Source organism: Dendroctonus ponderosae, unplaced genomic scaffold (genome assembly GCF_020466585.1).
Source record: "Dendroctonus ponderosae isolate FM_Combo_2020 unplaced genomic scaffold, Dpon_F_20191213v2 Dpon_F_20191213_2, whole genome shotgun sequence".
Lineage (NCBI taxonomy): Eukaryota > Metazoa > Arthropoda > Insecta > Coleoptera > Curculionidae > Dendroctonus > Dendroctonus ponderosae.
The window spans coordinates 2,599,196-2,618,853 of record NW_026018165.1 but is presented as its reverse complement, the minus strand read 5'-3'; the positions used below and the strand labels follow the sequence as shown (position 1 = coordinate 2,618,853).

The 19,658-nt window shown below is 31.8% G+C and overlaps 2 long non-coding RNA genes and 1 other non-coding gene across 3 annotated transcripts in view; 2 read left to right on the top strand and 1 right to left on the bottom strand.

Annotated features, from left to right (window-relative positions):
• The window catches only part of LOC125503564, a 34,444-nt gene extending 21,701 nt beyond the window's left edge, over positions 1-12,743 (bottom strand). The window contains exon 1 of the long non-coding RNA XR_007280973.1: positions 12,514-12,743. This is a non-coding gene — a long non-coding RNA (uncharacterized LOC125503564). The remainder of the gene's footprint in view (positions 1-12,513) is intronic.
• A 665-nt stretch (positions 12,744-13,408) lies between these two features.
• Positions 13,409-17,012, top strand: LOC109536960. The gene is made up of 2 exons (XR_002171884.1): positions 13,409-13,529; positions 16,569-17,012. It is a non-coding gene; the product is annotated as an uncharacterized LOC109536960 (long non-coding RNA).
• Positions 13,620-13,701, top strand: Trnas-uga. Its single transcript has one exon. It is a non-coding gene; the product is annotated as a tRNA-Ser (tRNA).
• Positions 17,013-19,658: the final 2,646 nt, after the last annotated feature.

Below are 19,658 nucleotides of genomic sequence, written 5' to 3'. Positions count from 1 at the left end.
AAAATAATTTTTTTTCTAACGAACGGGCTACGTGAATTTCCTTTCGGTAGTTTATTTTTATCTTAGGTAACTTTATTCTTATAGATTTCCCTTTCATAGATGTATTAATTTTATTGTCGGCGGAGCCCTACCGTAAGGCTTAGCGGATCACACTTCGAGTAACGCTGGTCTAAAGAATGAATTTACGTATTTAGGTAGTAGTTACTACACTTCAATTCATTATCAACAATGCACCCAGCATAGCTGCGAATTGCATCGAAATTAACATTATGATCATGTACATCATTGTTATTATTTGGATGCTCTGTCCTGAATAGCATGAACCGGAAACGGAAATTTATTTATCGGTGTATTAGTAATGATGCAGATTAATTTTTTCATAACAGCCAAACTTATTTTTTCACCTTCTAACTGCAATATATCCAAAATTGGCATGTATTAGTTGGATTGTGGATTATTTGCACTGAAAAGTTTGGCCACCAATTAGGTTTCTCCTGGCCTATTAGACGATAATTATTTAGTGTTGTCATTGCTGTTTTATTGTGATGGCTTACATTTCCTTGCTAGACAATTTCATTGAATTTGCAACAAAACATGTCAAACAAAGAGAATATTCCTGTTTGTTCGTACATTTTAATTAAAGTAAGTACTTTATACATTAATAGTCTAGGAAACTACACTTTCCTATTCACCAATTTTTAAGGCATAAGTTTAAGTAATCACATTTAATTCTAATACCAAAAAATTCGTTCTGAATAAATTTTGCGTCTAAAATTAATAGCGCTGTCTGTGGAATAGATTCTAATTATTATTTTAGTTCCCCACGCTCTTGAAGTTTTAAAACTAACTCCTGCGTCAATCATTAAGATTTAATAAGGTGTGTTATTGTTGATCATATAATTACATTTAAAAATACATAGCTCCTATCTTGTATTTAAACTGAGAAAACTATGTGGAAATAACACTCATATATTATATATTCACATTTCGCCCTATAAATAGCGCCTAAATTGATTCGTATTCCTAATATTTTTATTCAATAGTTAATAAACAAATATGTTTGATAAATAATTAATGTCCAATAGACCGCTCTATTGATAGATGGACAATATTGAGCCGAAAAGTAAAATCCTGCTAATTTTTCTGAGAACTAAACCGCTTATTTCATGCATTAATTTTGTGTACAGTGAGTCAAAACAAATTGAAGTGCTCTAATTTTAAATTGTATTTGTTGACGTTTGCTTAACATTATTTCGACTGTATGCAACACTTGATATTTAATTGATATATAAAAATATCCACCTAAACCAACCGTTTTAAACCTATTTTTTTAAATTAAATGTTGTTTTAGTTGAAAGCGACAAAACCGGCAAACAGACAAATAAATAAAAAAAGCATACGAAACGAAATAGGAGAAATGGAAACACTGCACTTTATTACAAACGTTAAGAACTAAAGGTAAAAATATTCGATTTTAAGTAAAAATAAATAATTACTTCCACAATCGTATACGCCGTGCAAACGTTTATTGAAATTTCATGAAATTGTGTACATTTCGCTATTACGCAAGCAAGTTAATGATACTGATACCATACAGTTTATAGCATAAACCGTCAGTTAATATGAACCTTGTATTCACCCAATGCAATATATATTTATAGGTATGTTAGTTTAAAGTATACAAAATTAAAATCGATTCGCTGCAAACTCAAGAAAAAGGATAAAATGAACAACTAAGCTAGTCGTAATTATATGTTGAAAGCTAAAATTTAGAATCACATGCAGATGGCACAGTGTGAAAGCCTTAATCACCCCTTGGTTATTACGGTTTCGAGTTGAGAATTAACAATGAGCGATTAGAAAACAGCATGATACTCCGGAAGTTAGGAAAACAACACCACTGAAAATATATTGCAGCAAACATTTGAAACCAACCCTTGAGGGTTTTACAGATGCAATTGAAAAAGTGGTTAAGCCGTTCAGCTTAGAAAGCTTCCAATAAGGCGGGGCAGTATTACTTTATAAATCCGTACTATTGCTATGGGGAAATATGGAAGCAAATGCAGAACATCCTTACATGTTAATCTACATTTTTATAGACAGACAAAAAATTATATACAGGTAAAACAAAATGGGCAAAATCTCCGAAATAAAACAGAGTTTAATTAAATATTTATCATATCCGTGTCGAGAGTCAAAATAGTTAATAAATACCACCAAATTAGGATTTCAAGGAAATAGAAATCAAGAACACCTAATAATGAACAAGGCGATAAACGAACAAAACAATTTGCATTATTTATATATTGAAATTCACCTTGATAATTGTCGTAAAATATGCAACCAGTTGTGACATACAGTGGTTGATTAAGTTTTCGCAGAACCGTGCAAATCTCATAAGCGATCACACAATAAAAGATTGAAAAGGTTTAAAATATCCTGTTGTCTATTACCATTCACTTTATTCGTCGATAAGAGCGCTTTGCACGCAGCTGCGATGTTTCAACAACAATTAATTAATATATTTCAATTACTGCCTTAATCAAACTAAAAACTGCTTGCTTTGTAAATTGTTTGATATTCTCTATTTGTTGCAACAACGATAGACGAATTGCATAATATACGTTCGCATGGATAATATGAAAGAATCATTTACTTTGCATACAAAATTTAAGATTTAGTCAAATATTATCTTTGGTTATAATTATTTAAGCTTTAATTTCTATATGAGCAGAAATAGAACTTTCAAACAGTGATAAGCATTTCTTATCTCTTTAAAGACAGTCTGCATTAATTTTTACTTATTTAAGATTTACTTGTTATATTGTTTCTAAATGGTATACCAATTAGAGGAAAAATTCAGGCATAGATACTATTTTAATGGGTTCTCAAACAGCACTAAGAAGTTTATCAATCAACAAACAAAATTAAGCAAAACAGGGATTCAAAATGATGTCTGAAACTACGCAAACTCACTGAATAGAATGAATGAAATCCTGAGTTTTTTGCTTACAAATCCACTAAAACAAAAATACTTTTAAAATGTCATACAAAGCAACCTACCTACTTGAGAAAATATTCTAAAATCTTTTTCAAACAAATGATGTCAATGACTGCAGTCGAGACAGTTCAAATTTATTAATCACCAAATGTAAATTACGGTCAACGAGTTATTATTGTTTCGGGCTGATCGCTAATCATACACTGAGTACGCCTTTAATTTTCTAAATGAAAGGTACACAGTTCAAAATAATGCAAATGAAAACTAATGAAACCTACAACCATAAGAATCACCATTAGCAGTTAATTTCACACAATAAAATATTGTCTAGCTCATCGAGAGCCTGATGAAAAAACAGAAATCTAATTAGACCAATTTTTAAGACATTTTATTTATAGTAATAATTCAAAAAGTTTTGGAAATCTTGCAGCCGTAAAATATGACAAATTTTCTTTTGTATCCATGAATAACCAGATAAATATCCTCGTCCATTGCGTCTGTGTGCAGGTTTTCGACAATGAGTCAAAAAGTAGAGCACTTGAATTTAAGTGGGTCAAACAATCTATTGAACCCAAATATTATGATTAAAGAATATTAATCCCAATTGACGCCACAACTTTCATTGGTATATTTTATTAAACGGCATTTTCAATTAGTCAATTCCAATTTCCTTATACGAAAGATGCAATTTTCCAGCTTCTTCCAATGAACTATGCCTATCATAAATAACATGTAAGTGTAACAGCTGAAAAGTAAAACGTCCAAAAAATGTATCCAAGAAACATATCCAGAAACATTCTAAACACGACAATTAGCTGATAATTAACATTACCAGATACATGGGTTCCCTTTTTCAAATATCAATTAACTAATTGAGGGCATAACATGTTGAATATCGCTAATTGCACATTGCCTGTTGTAGATTTAAAACAGTTTTCCAAAAAATTGTCAAAGATAAATAGCCTAAAAAAGCTACAACAGTAATTAGAAGGTATAAAGTGGCGATTTTTATGGCCTCTGTAATAGGATTTGATAGCTTACTTCTCTAGTTCCACCGATAATTGAGGACAAATTAAATGGATTACATGCAAGTAATGGAAAATCAAAAATGTTGAATCCTCCAACTCCACACTCAAATATTCGGCAAAACATATACAGTGCGGCACACGCATACTTATATAATTTTACTGTGTGTCCTTACTAAGTGTTGAGAAAATTATAACAAAAAATCGTTCTTCTAAAATGAACTTTTTGATTTAATTTCCTTATCAATGATATAAATGCTACCAGACATTCGAATTTTATTACACTGCGATTTGAGGAAAAAAATGTTATCTTACAATTTATAATTCGTTTTCACGACTAAGTACATGTAAATTCTCCATTAGCTCATTTTGAAGAAGAACGAAACCACATCAATATCATAAGTCTGAACTGATTTTATGCAAGTATGGGCCACCCTGTATATATTCGTAACATCCGGTAAGCCTCGCTAAATTTACCGGCACGTGCTCATCCACATATTTCTACAAAACCTCTTCAATATCGACGATGTGCATTATAATCTACACATACATGCACACAGACAAGATTTAGATAAAAAGTCAGCGACCTTTTTATACAAACATCGCAGACAAGTTTTACGATTTACGCTATATGATTATAGTTATTAAGTTCAATAACTCAATATCCATTACTTTCGAATGCGGAGTGGATTTTGAACTGAATAATTGTATAAATGGAGACAAGTTTAAGTAGCACAAAAGATTGTTTTTATGTAGAATTACGCACCGAAATCCATTTACTGTAACCAACAGCAAGGTGGTTAATGTTTCAGAATGAATAAGCTTCATTAACCTTTACAAGTAGTATCAATTGAATTCTCAAAAATGTAGTTATTTTACCAAATGGGAGGATGCTTTTGCAGCAATTTGGTGCTCCATCTAATGGCAAATTTTTAAATAAGAAACCATTTTAACAGTGAGAAAAAAATTTATTTAATGCTAGTATTTTATTAAGGTAAATCCTTTAGTGTCAAGGCAAAACGCCATTACCACACATGTATTATTACATGAACAAGATTGCAGTACAAAAGTATATTGTTAATTTGCAATGGTCTTAAGCAACTGATAAATAATACATTTTGCGTGAAACCATTCAGCTAATTGCTAAAATGTTAATTTGACGCCAAATTATAAACCATAGAAATGGAAGCAACATTATTCAGTATTTTATTCAGCATTGAGAAATATTTTTAACAAACAATTAGATGCGTTAATATAATTAATAAAGAAACTGATTTCCTTGGAAGGCAAAATTAATACCCGCAATAGAACAGTTAAGCACAAAAAAATGTCATTTGGTATATTGACAAAGTTGGAAATTGATTCATAAAGTAATCATTAAAAAACCGAGTGTTTATATTTCAATCACGCAGCATAGGAATTCCCAACATAAAATACGGCGCAATTTCGACAGGTACTAAATACATAAACCCTAAGGTTTCATTCAGCCTTAAGGCATATTTCAGCAGCTAAAGTGCTGACACTAACATAAACCATTGGGTAAATTTTACTTGTTTCATTTATAACCCGTTTACAAGTCCTCTCACCACACAATCATCAAAGCTTTTATTGATTTCATTAGTATCAACAATAAAACAAGTTAAATGTACGCATTCGTTTAAATATGTAAACCATATTCAAGTGATTGCCATTAATAAAACATTAACATTGTGTTCAACAATACCTTAAATGCACTCTTCTTAAACCATGGGATTTGGCATTCATTTATTATTGATACAGGGTTGCGTGTTATAATTTATTGTTAGTGCGTCAAAGTGTAAATAACTCATATTTACGTTTGTAGAAGATCATTCAGAGAAAATACTAGACGAAGTTTCTTTGGATATTCGACCACATATTATCTTCCAAGATGACGGAACACCTAATTTTTTAAATAATATTAAACATTTGGACAATCGCTAGACTGGCAGAAGCGGTCCTGGACACCGATATTACCGGATTTTTCCCCTCTAGATTTTTTCCTTTGCAGATTGATTGATTGATCAAGCCATTGATTTATGCCACGAAAGTGGACACAAGCGATAATCTGTAAAACTGGCAACTAAATGCTATTTGTTTTGTAATAATTCAGTTTGCCTTGTTAGTTTTTAGGTTGCAATTAAGCAAACTATCTCTGAAACAAATAAAAATCAAACTTATTTTGCTTAGTTTGACTTTCTACACATATCCATAAAATGTCCTCCTGAATCACGCTGTATAGAAACAAAGTCATTAATAATGTTTATTGAATAATCAACGTTTTCCTCCGTCAAAACAAGCACAAATGGGAAAAACGTATTTTTTACTAATTGATCCCAAAATTGATTAAATTTAATAAATTATTGAAATTCAAATTATTGCGTTTAGGGCATGTAAAAGCAAAGTAAGTAACGTAAGTTGTAAAGTACACAGAATTTATTCAAAATGGAATGAAAACTTCAGCAGTTATACCCAAGTTGCGAACCTTCAAACAAACAGTATTTTTAAAAAAATTTAAAGCTATTTTTGTGTTAATTTTTTACTTTAAGAAATATTGAATATGACAAGTTCTATAATTGTTCTCACTTTCATAAATTGTAATTAGAAACTTTTTATACTTCTGGAACATACAAAAAAGTAAAACAGGATATTTCCTCGGTTGTTTTCTATTGTTGTTACTTATATAACGCTTTATTTTCCAATTTCCCATAGTGGGTGATAGAACCACACGAGATTACACATTTTTTTAGTCAATATTAAGAAAACATTTTGAATCAGTCTACGATTGAGTTCCTGAAATATTACCCTTGAGCACCGTCACAACAAAAGCTATTTTAATTTTTTGTTTTTAATTAATTACGGAAGCACTCAATTTCATTTGATGTGAACAAAATAAATTGTAAAATTTCCAACGAGTATCCAAGCCAGAATTCCTTCAAATTGATAAAATGGGAGTGGAAATTAACGCAAATTTCACCAAATTAACATGAGAAACTTTATTATGTATAATCACCGTACGTCACATATTCGTACTTTATCTCTTTTATCCTAAAATAAATTCAGAGTGAATGTTTCAAACAGGATGAGTATTTGCAAAAATTTACTTTTGGATTAAAACTTCACTAAATGCATATAATTAGACTATTGTTGCTTCAGCAAGAGCTTTTACTATCCACATTTTAAGCATCTATTATGATATTTCATGAGATGCTATTCACTTCTCTGTGCCTCCCAACACATTTAAGAAACGAACAAACTTGATATTTTAGGAAATTTTGGTCACAATATTTGTATTCGTGTATATTCTAACGTACAGATTTTATATTATTCATTTTTGAATCCAACCGAACTGCCAGCTGCTGGATTTACACCCCATAGATATAAACTAAACGATTATTGATATAACATGTTATATTTCAAGATGGATGTCTCATTAATCAAATACGCAAGGTGTTTATTAGATTCAGATTCGCCGAGTTGCAGTGATAATTAAGATATTTTTACGGTTTAGGCACCTGCCTTGGTCCCAGTTTATACCTTCTTGATCTTGATAGTCTTGATAAGTATTGTGACGTAAAACACCATTAATTCACGCAATTAACAGGATTCTGTTAGCACGTAGCTATAGTAAGCACAAATTAATTTTTCATTAAAAAAAATTAATGCTTCATATAGAAATGTTGCTTCTTAGTTGTATTGAAACATGGGTATATTTTCTAAAAAGTCTGTTAACTACAATAATTTTAGAAAATTAATTGCATTCTTTACTTATAACATCTTAATATCTCTAATCTCTGGAATAATATCTCTTAATAAAACACCAGATGAACAAATATAAAGCAGTACTTTTCTTACACGAAGAAATGAGAAATCGGGTTGAAATGAAATATATGTTATTTAAATAACATTGTTAATCAAACACGTTGATATTAATCATTTGGGAATGTTTAAAATGTCGTAAATGCTTAAGGTCAACAGATGTTCCAAGAACTCATACACAGTACACAAGGTGGTTTTGATATTACACAATTAACAGGTGTCTACCCTTGATAAAAAAATTAAGTAGGTAACTTATAGTTAATTTATAATAAAAAACTAAACCGCGATTAGCATAGAGGCTATCAAAAGTTTAGAAGCTCCGATACACATTTTTATCAGCATTTTTTTTTAGTTGAAACCGAAATCAAAATTTGTAATCGTAATTTTTAGTTCTGACTGTGTCAATTAATGGTAAAGTTTGACTGAACTTAACTCTTTTGATCTCAAAAGTCTAATTTTAAAATGTAAGTTTGAAAACCACGCTTTAAAATCGAAATTCACCACACTTTAAACACGACTTTCAGTACTTTAAAAAATACTTACGTAAAATCTAATTTTCCATATTAAACCCAAACATTTTTGAATTCTAGACAAAATTGCTTCTGGTTTAAGATTTTTTCAAAGAATGGATAAAGCATTAGAAAACTTTCTGTGTGTCTACTTCAAAGGTAAGATTTCAGGTTTGGTTATCTTCAAGGCATTTTACTTTTATTTGATTTGATGTTCTTTGTTTTAATGTTTGAAAAGTTCATGTTCTTCACTTACATTAGAATTAGAGGCCACAGTTCTGAATCTTAATTGTACCATCGAACATTCACAATTTCGAAGACAAATTTTTCAGATCAAAGTTTAATTTTTTGCTTAAAATTGGCCTTCAAATATGTTTGGAAGTTGTACTTGATAAGCTGATGGAAAAAAGGACTAAATGAAACAAAAATTCATATAATTTTTAAAATTTATTTCAACCTTGGATTAATTAGTTTAGTCTCTTAATTCCAATTGGAACGACGAAATTTGGACTTGAAACTCTAAATTTCTATCCCAAACGTAAAGTTACCGTTTCAGTTTTTAATTTATTGTTTGATGATATTTGGTATAATTTTTGTTGTTAAAATTAAATCCGCCTTAAAAATTCCATGTTTTCTGATTCTGGTAATTAGTAAAAATTATTCATAGCCGAAGTGAAAAATTCGAAATGTGCCAATTTTAGTTTCGAATTCCGTTTTATACTTTTACAGTAAAAAGTATTTGAGGGCTGCGAAAATACATTTTTCCTTGAGAAGCTTTTAAACTCATTTTTCAGGCGTTTCACTACGTGAGTTTTGCGTATTCAGTTAAAATAAACGTAGAAAATAGAGAAATTGCTTCAATAGGAAAGTTTACAATATTTGCATGGATCATGTGCTGTAAAACAACATTTGCTTTCAAACACACCTTCTGAAAATGTCCACAGCTAATTTTTTCCATGCACAAGATCAAAATTATATAATCTAAAAACACCCACATTCTGTAGTTGGTTGTTTTATTTATTTTTATGTAAATTGACCATTTTACTTTTGTTCTATCCATGTCTCATTCCTAAATATTGCAGTACAGATTATTTCGCGATAGAAGTAAATGAAGATGGCAAGACGAGCCGTATCGCTTTGAACGCAAAGACCACCTGATTTTACTATATCTAGCTTATAACGCTCTATATTATAGAATACATGCTAAAAATGTGCATCAGCAGTCAAGATATTGTAGGACAACAAATAAAAATTAAACAGAAAAAAAACGCGTATCTTCAACAAATCAACACGTAATTGAAAAATTTCCAAATCCGTCATCAAAATTATTCCACAAAAGGTAAATTAACTGGTTTATCATTTTTAGGTATCTCAATGTTTAACTGAATAGTAACCAGATGGCTCAAACCATCGTACTGAATGAACGTTCTCTTGCAATAGTGAGATGAGAAAATGCACTTCACATGTGTTCACAAATTCAAATGCATTCAATGCATTCACAAATTCAAATTTAGTCCTATTGCAACTTACTGCTATGTTTTTATTTTAAATTGAACTATTCCTACCTCTTGTAAAGCAACTTCTGACTTCAATGTTTTGGACATTTTCTTTTCTAAAACAGACCAAGTTATCATTCACAATCGCACACAAAAGCTAATACACTAAACTCTAAATTATTACATTCTGATGAGCTAGTTCAAGGCTTGATTTCATTTAGCCTTTCACCATGGTTCTTCGGCTTTTTGCCTTGTCTGTTCAAGTCATTTAGAAATAATAAGACGGTGTTTAAGAATTGAACAGTAATTCCTTCAAGCCGAGTACTTAACTCGATGCCTGGGTTTCTTCTGTGTCTGAGATCACCTTCAGTTGTTCTTTCTCTGTTGATAAGCGAGTATTATGTTGATGTGTTGCCTATAATGTTTAGCCTTGCAAATTAAACAAAAACGAACAATAAAAAAGTGCTCTTCAAATTACACCTACTTAACACCAAACAAAATATCTACTCTTCACAATTAAGCACCTACTGGAAAACAGACAACTATTCTATAAATTCAGCCATAACCCCGTCTATAAAAATCTCCTGCATTCTACAGTACGCTGACGACACGGCACCGATCGTACAGGACAAAACAACAGCAAAAGCTGTTGGTTGAGAAACTTTAAACACTGACAGACCAAACCAAACCAAAACCAAATCTCCAACAATAATAGCAAGGAATCCAAATATATTTCAACATATGAAATCTAAAAAGCTAAGCTACACATTCCAAGAACAGAACCAATTGCACTTAAATCAATAACAAAAAGAAGACATCCCCAAAACCACTTATGCAATCCTTGAATCCAACTATTCTACAAACGAACAATAATAACCGGAATAAACGAGACTACTTCAATTACAAAGAAAATGGAACAATAATCCCCACAACTGGACCATACTAAATCCCGTTTGCCTAACAAGACCCACCAAATACTCCAGCTTCATTTTCACTACAATACTACTTGAACACTTACAAACGCAACTGCCCCAACTTGCTGAGCAATAAAAATAAAATAGTATCTATTTCAAACCTAGAATCAATTTAATTGTTTTTTTTTAATTTTTAATATAGCGGAATGTCAACTTTCTGAACGATAGAATCATATTCCATTTTAGAGAAATAAAAAATACTTAGTAAGTTTACGGTGAACTCCGATTCAAATTCCCGCTGCACCATGAACATTAAAAACGATTGGTTTGTCAAATGTCCGAAATAGTTTGTTTATTATTAATTAAAACAAGCATTGTTTCTGAGCAATAATCCAAAACATTTGCAGATAAAAACGAATTTGTATAATTTATTCACAGAAATGATGATCTGCAAGCTATTGTAAATATATTTTGTAAAGAAACTGTACGTCTGACGAAAAAAAAAGTTTCAAGAGAAAATCACCTAGTAAGTAGTAGAAAAAACCAAAAATTATTTGTACAAGGGGCATCAAAAATGAAAACATTTATAACGAACCAAGCGTAATTTTTAATGCTTCAACGCATTAAAGAAAGGTCAGGCTTAAGTCAAAACACGTCAATTTATGTAGTAATTGCTGATTCCGAAATAGGCAAAAATCGATATGTGGATTTAGAAATGATTTGGAAAAAACGATATTCATTTGAGAAAGGTAAGTTTGCTTAGAACGTTTGGTTTTCAGTTCACGTTGTACAGTCATTTCACAGACCCCCGTATCTAGTAAATGGGCTCTCAAATGTTCTCAACATTAAGATATTGAGAATATTTGGGATGATCGAGCAATATGAGACTGAATAAATAATCCATCTAAACCTACTAGGTACTGCTCAAAAAGTGCAGGAATAATTTTCCAGTTTGGAGAAATAGAGATATTTTTGTGTTAGAGGGGCTACGGACAAATTTATACACAAGGGGTATTAATAAAATACTACAAGGAAGGATAGGTTTAAAATCTACTAAAAACACAAACAAGGATGCCTAAAGTGGACAAAAAACCTTGATGCCAGCAATAGGACAGCGACAGCAATGGCTTTCTAATTGGTTAATTATTTAAATACATGAGTCTAAGCAACTCGTTAGGTGCTAAAAATTGGGTTTCCCACCACTTCATTTCAACTAACTCGTCATTTCATTGATATTAATGGGTCATTTGGCCCTAGACAAACCTGCTAATGAATGAACATAAATTAAAGTTGAATCAAATTTTGCTGCTTTTTGCCATTTTTTTGGGGACTATCACTGCAATGTTACTGTGATGTTGCAATAAACTGCCAATATTGTTACAATAATTGATGAAAAAAAACTAAAGAAACACAGCTGCTAAACAAGACTAAAACAAAAAGTTTTAAAATCTTTTTAGTATTTGTACAGTTAAATTTAATGTCACCGACTATTTGAGAGAGTTTTGTTCTTATTTGGTGATTATTTGGACCCCTGTAGCGATTTTGTCAACAAATATGGCTGCCAGATTTAACCCCTTGCATTGACCTACCCTGACGATGGCCGTAATTTCCAAAAAACTAATGATAGCTTATTCAAAGCAGGCCCATTTCCTTAGCTGGTTAATGTGTTATTCAACTAGTATGTCCTGTATATATGATATCAAACGGTTCATTAGTAATAAAAGATCTTACGGCTTACTGATGAATCCAGCATTAAGTAAATCCCACAGTTAAATGATTCCACTGTACTGTTCAGATATGATGGGCACAGATTATCAAATGGATTAGTATATGCAGGCACATAATCACTCACTGCACGCAAACATTTTTTTAATCAGAGCTCACTAGCATAAACGAAATTTATAAACAATCTGAACCGATTGCTTTTGGGTTTATTCCTGTCAACCTTGTTTACGTCATGGTTGTCATTGGTGTTACGACTGTGCGGGCCTCTATTTGCTGATTCTAGAACAAAGACTCTGACGGGGTAAGAGCACTGTTCCTCTACTTTTTGGGGGACTAATAATTTTTTTTATTCTGCTGAATACACATTTGTACAATTGGAGTTGTAATTAAAGTTATATGACGGCGTAATACAGGGTGTTAAAAAAATTGTAGGAATGAAAAGTTAAGTCACCAGTGAACTATTAAGGAGATATTGTCCTTCAAAGATGGCAATAAAGGAGATTAAGTAAATTGTTTTATTGCTTTAATTATTAAAAAAAAATGTATTTGACATTTGCTCACTGCTTGAAAAACTTATTTTACTTTTCTAACCGGAAGCTTAAAAAAACTTCTATATCCACCTAATAAGAAAATATATAGTAACATGCGCCTTTTTGAACGTTTTGTTCCTTATCCGATTTAGCTAGTCTAAAATAAAGTATTTTCTCAAATCAGCTAAATATCAATTCGAACAAATTTTGGTTTTGTTCCTATATTTATAACACAGTCACTCATACCTTATCCGTTTGAAACTCCTTTTCAATACTCCAAACTTTCACATTTGTTATGTTAATATATTGACATATGGCATAACATGAAAACTGGCAACTCTGCTTCAGGAACTCTGTACAGATCACGCTTATACCGATCTATTTTCATTGACGTAGTCTCTCAACAGATATCACGATGATTGCTTTATTTAGTCAACAGCTTGCTAATTTAAAATTACTGTGGTTATTGTAATAGTTGGTCGTCAATTGAAGGTAAATAAAAATGAAATAAATTAAATGGTAAATTCAAGAATAATGAAAGCCCAACTTTTTCTGCATGTATGTTGTCCTTAGGTTTTATCTGCTGCGGTGTCCGAGTGGTTAAGGAGATGGACTTGAAATCCATTGGGTTCTGCCCGCACAGGTTCGAATCCTGTCCGCAGCGAACTACTTTTTCTCATTTTTACAAATTTTTATATTCAAATGGTAGTTATGTTTCCGTTTCGGCCTCTATTGTTTAAATGATTTAGTTTTTAAATAACTCAACGTACTTTACCAAACGTACCTATGATAAAAATGCTTGATATACTGTTCTTAATATTTTGGACTATATCATTCTTATTATATACCCAAAAACATTCTACATGTACATTAAGAAATTCCTTAAATGGAAAACAATCCATTGTGTTCAAAAAACGTGCATGCAAAATATAGATTTTTGACTAAAATTTCCAAAAAAGTTGAAGTCGATTTTGTTCAGGAAACATCAAGTTTCTCAAAACACTTAAAATTCTACACCGTTTGCATCCCGAAGAAGCGCGACATCGAACAAACTATTTGAAAAACTTTGTCGATGCGAAATAATTCACAGTTTCAGCTCATTTCAAGCCTTTTGTGGGCGTTCCGATCTTTAACCTACGATATCTTTAACCTACGATATCTTCCTTACTATAAACCCATCTACTTAATCTATGCGCTTTAAGGAAGGAGCTTCTTAAGCAGGAAACAATCCATTGAGCTCAAAAAACACACATGCTAGATTTAGATTTTTGACCAAAATTTTTAAGCGAGGAGGTCGATTTACCTAAAAAAATATTAACTTTCTCAGAATACTTCGGATTCTACATTATTTTCATCTCAAGAAATCTAGACATCCAACCAACTAATGGAAAAATATTCTAGAAGCTTGAGTTCCGAAATAATTGACATTTCTAAACGTGTTCCGAAAACGCTTAGTTTCCGATCTACAGGGTGATAAAGTTTTAATAAAAAAAATGTTATTTATTAATATCGGAAACCGCTTAACAACAATACATGTTTTGCGATGAAAATTTTCTTTCTAGCTTTTCCAGTTGCGGGGGCACAGGTACGACTGTAGATAATTTTAAATTTAAATGTTACACCACTAATTTTGTAAGCAACCTGATGATTCAAATTCCTCTTCAATCTGGAAGAGAAAAGGTATTTTGTTTTTTTTTCTACGACGTCCCGTTTTCGAGTAAATAAATTAAAATCCATTTATTGTATAGCTTAATCGGGTTGAAATTAAGTAGGGTTTAGTATAAAAACTACAATTGTGCACTTAGATCGTACCATTTTTACTACAAGAAAAAAGTTACTCAGATACTCGAAATGACTGCAATTGTTAATTTTTTCAATCGGTGACCATAACTAGTGCATAGTCAACTTTTTAAATAAAAACCCGATTACGCTAAAATCTTATTTAAGACCATTAAAAGTTGTTCAAAATTATATTTTAAGAATAATTTACAGAAAGGACAAACTATATCCTACTAGAGAGTTGTATAACAAAGAAATTAGAGACATATCATTGCTATACATACATTCAGCATGCTCATTTACCCATAAGAATAAAAATACTCAAACATATGTAAAACATAACCACAGCACAAGATAAATATCTAACAACTTTCTTGCTCTACCTGAAAAAAATAATCGAACAATTCATCTTAAGTTTCTTAATTATGTAGCCCCAAAATTGTATAATTTATTGCCAAGTATAATAAGGTCAATAAATAACTTCAATTTGTTTAATAAAAAATCCAGAGAATATATTACTATACACAGGAACACATTTGTTCAGATACTTTCTCAAAAGTTGAGTTCTCGGGAAAATGTTTTGAGTTGCTAGTTTTAGGTAAGAATATACATCTATGGTATGCTATGTGGATTTCTGTTAAACCAGGACAGAAAATAAAAATATGATTACTGATATAAAAAAAAATAGTTACCTCAAGAGTACTTACAGGTACAAGGTATCTAGGTACTCAACGAATAATTTTTACATTATATGAATTGTAAATTGACAAATAATTTTCTGTTTACATATATATTTTTAATAAATTTTGAATTTGAATTTGAATTTGCTGGAAAATAAATCGATTTTAATATGTTTACTCAAACACGGTTCGCTGTAGAAAAAAAAGCCAAGAGACCCATTCTCTTCAAAATTGAACAGGAACTTGAAAAATAATATTTATTTTTAGAAAAATTAGTGGCGTAACATTTGTTTATTTAAAATTATCTAGAGACGTGCCTGTGCCCACGCTAATGGCAAAGCTAAAATCAATTTTTTTATCACATAACATGTATTGCTGTTAAGTGCCTAAGTCCATAAAATTCCGTTAAAATATTCCAAGGGGTTTCCGCAATACTAAAAAATCTCGTTTTTTTAATTAATTCTTTAACACGCTGTAGATCGGAGACTAAGAGTTTTTGGAATATGGTCTACGAAAGAAATATATCCAAAACTACGTGTACTATCACTTCCTACAAGGAATGCATCTACTTTCCAAACAGGCTGTATATAAAAACACTTTATATATGCACATACAGAAGCTTCTTTTGCAAATACACATCCAATTACAAATACACATCCCAATTTAGTCAATATTTTCATAAAAGTAGAGGTCAATTTGCCTCAAAAAATATAATCCCCAGGACGCGGGAAATTCAACAACCCTTGGAAAAACGCATTGGATGCTGCAGATCTAAATCAACAGATATTTTTACCGTATTTAAAGCGGTTTTTGAACTAGGTATTATTTTTCTTTACGACGGTAAATTCCATATTATATGTCAAAAAACGTACAAATTTACGTTTGAAGGCTTCTTAGGTCATAGATAATCCGTTGAGATAAAAAATCTGAAATATAAATCATATGAAAATCAAATAATTGTAGTTAACAGTCCAGAATAGATACTTTTGGAGTTATATCTCCATCAACGGTTTGTTCCGAACGTGAAATAAAAATTAAAAAAAGAGGATTCATTTGTTTAGTTCATTTGCAGATGACGCGATCCCGTTTTGCCATCGAACAGGAAGGCGGCCTCGACTTATCGACACAACCGAGATCCAGCAGGATACGAAGCGTTCCCGACGAGTCTGAGCTCTTTGGTGATGGCCGTTGCTATAGCAACCGTCTCGTCTCTCCCGGCACTCTTCAATCTGTTCCTCTGACGTCACGGGACATCGATATTCTGGCTCATGTTTTTTATGCATCTAGTCACTGACTAAACTTTTCTAGTCTAAAACTAGCACTCTTGGTTGGTCAGATGATTGTTTGCAAAAAAATCGCACATTCAATTTAAACTTAGTTGAAAATAAGACAAAACCTGTTTACTGATACTATTATTGAATAAGAAGAAGTTAAAATAGAAAATTGAATCAACACACAAAATGCTTCAGATTTATTCTGTGGTGTTTGTTGATCTGTTTAAGACATTGGTAAAAGAGAGAAATACTTTATATTTTCGGTAACTGCAGTTTTCACAAATGTTTTAACACAATTTGCTTAACATTTGCCGATTCATATAAGCTCAATTTTTCATACGTCATTCATTTCGGCAAAGTGCGATATTTCAGTTAATATGAACTTTCTACCTGAACTGAAGAAGAACTTCCTACCAACGTTTTTCTTCATAAACGTGATCAGTTACCAACTATGGTCTTAAAATTGAAACTATCTTTTTTACTATTTTCGGATTTATCGCCAAATTTTAATTTAGTTTTTTTTATAATTTAATTTTTAACTTTAAGTTTCAAATGTTTTACCTGAATAATTTACGGTTTTCGCATCATTCGAAAAAAGATGAAACTTTAGACACTTGCGAATTTCGAAATCGGACTTCTAGACCTCTAAGAGGACTTCGTGCACACAAGCTACGTGCTGACATTTGTTAATTTACGAAAAGTTCCCCATAAGCCGCCCAATGAGCACCATCACATTTTCGACATCACTGTAAAATTTTAAGGCTAGTTTATATAAGGTGTGCTAATCTTAAATTTTACCGTGTCGCAGTTTTACGTTTTGATCAAAGTTATTTTTACTTTTTTACTTTGATCAAGTCAATTGGGTACATGTCGATCATCAAAAGATTCATTAAATAAACAACTTAACATTATAATGTCTTCTGCAGTAGTCGAATCAGTTTGATATACAATGCTTTCCAAATATGTACATCCATCTATCTTCAAATTCTCGATTAAAATAATGACCGACAATTAACGTGAAGTGCGCCAGAGCACCGTCATGTTGAAGCGATAAATTGCTTTAAATGAACAATGTTTCGCAAAACTTCGGAAAAAATACAAATATGCGGCACCATTCAAGTGTCCTTCAAAGAAATGTGGTCCAACTATAATATCACCTCCCTGATTAGTATTAACTGACCTCACTAATTTTGGGTTTTCTGTTGCATTATGGTGATGATTATGACGGTTTGGGCCACCACTCTAAGTGAAAGTTGATTGAGCAGAGAATAATACATATCCGGAAAACGTTGGGTGTTACTTGTTCCATTTCCAAGCCCCACTTATCGTTGAAACATCCAATGTGCAACATCGAGAACAGATTTTTGCGATAAAACTAACTCTATTTCCAAATTCAAGTTCGACTCAGTGAAGGGGGTTCTGAGTTATATTTGCAGCTAAATCCCTTAATTCTCGTATATCGTTTTTCAATTTTTGGCTATTAATTTGGGCGGGTTAGACCATGCGAACACCGAACACTGGCCGCAACACATTTTCCCATACCGATCCCCCATTAAGTGAATTTTCCTAAATAGCCTTTTAAAAATTATATTGCCCCTATAAAAATGTAATATAAATCTGGCGCTCAGGACATTATATTATTTTTTCGTGTCAGGGCTTATCGGGCGAATCGATGGGCCTGTGTCGTGATCGTCGACCAGGGGGCGTGGAAGTCGGTCATCAGTCATAAAACGCCGGTCACGCGGCTCTTCCAGGAAATTCGTCTACAGTGTGAAACATGAATAGCAATATTTCCTGAAAGTTTACTAGCAACTTTCCCATAGATATTCAGATTCTTAATACACTTTATTGGACCGCCCGATATATATTTTTTGCAGTCCAATTTCCAAGATTCCCTCGTATTCAAATTGAAAATCTGACAAGAAAATTTAAAATATATATATTTTTTTGAATTTTCAGTCATTTTAAGTGCTATTGTAATTTGAATGTTGGATCTATCTTGAGCCTAATCAAATGTTCTTAGGCAAATTCTTCTTATTCTTGTTCCGTTTCCTATCGGAGGTTGGACATCAACACTATAATAGGCATGATGGCAGTATAAAAGAATCAAATAATAAATGGTTTTAAAGGAAAGTATATGTTGAAATGATTTTAAAAAGTGGCACATTATTAATATAAGTATTGGGGTCAATAAGATTTTTAAGATAATATAAGTAAAAAATACAGCAGTCGGCCATCTTGATTGGAACAGCAATCCGAGCGTGCCGAAGGCCGTGACGTCATCGACCGTTTAAATAATCAGCGCGCCTGTGCCGTGTCCCATAAATTGTTATGACTAGTGGTGGGCTAGTCGGGTCATTTTAAAAATTCGGTTTGTTTTAAAGATCCGAATCATTAGAAGAGGTCCTCGGAGATATTCGGAACTGAACGGATAACGGAATGCAAAATAGGAAGAAGAAAATGTGATAATTTTTTTTTGTAAAATTGCAGACGTCTACCGGCATTATACGAGAGTATTTCAAAATCTGTCATGCTTATTCTTATCCTATTGGCGGGCACCCTGAATAGTTCGTTCGATGACATTTCAAACAATACCCTGAGGTTTTCCAGCCAGGAGGTTCTTCTTTACTAACTTCGTTTTTCCTGAACTTTCCATCCATGATGTTCTTAATCTTCAGTGTCTTATATATTTCTTGTTTTTTGTTTATACGATGGATTATTTCGGTTTAAGTGTCACATACAATTAAGTTGAAAACACATAACATCGTAACATTCTTGTTCTTAACAGGAAGTTATCTGCTGCATAAGAATATCTTCAGCCTCATGAAAATGTTTCTAGCTGTTTCAATTCTAGATTTTGTTTTATAGTTGTTCAACAGTTTCATTTA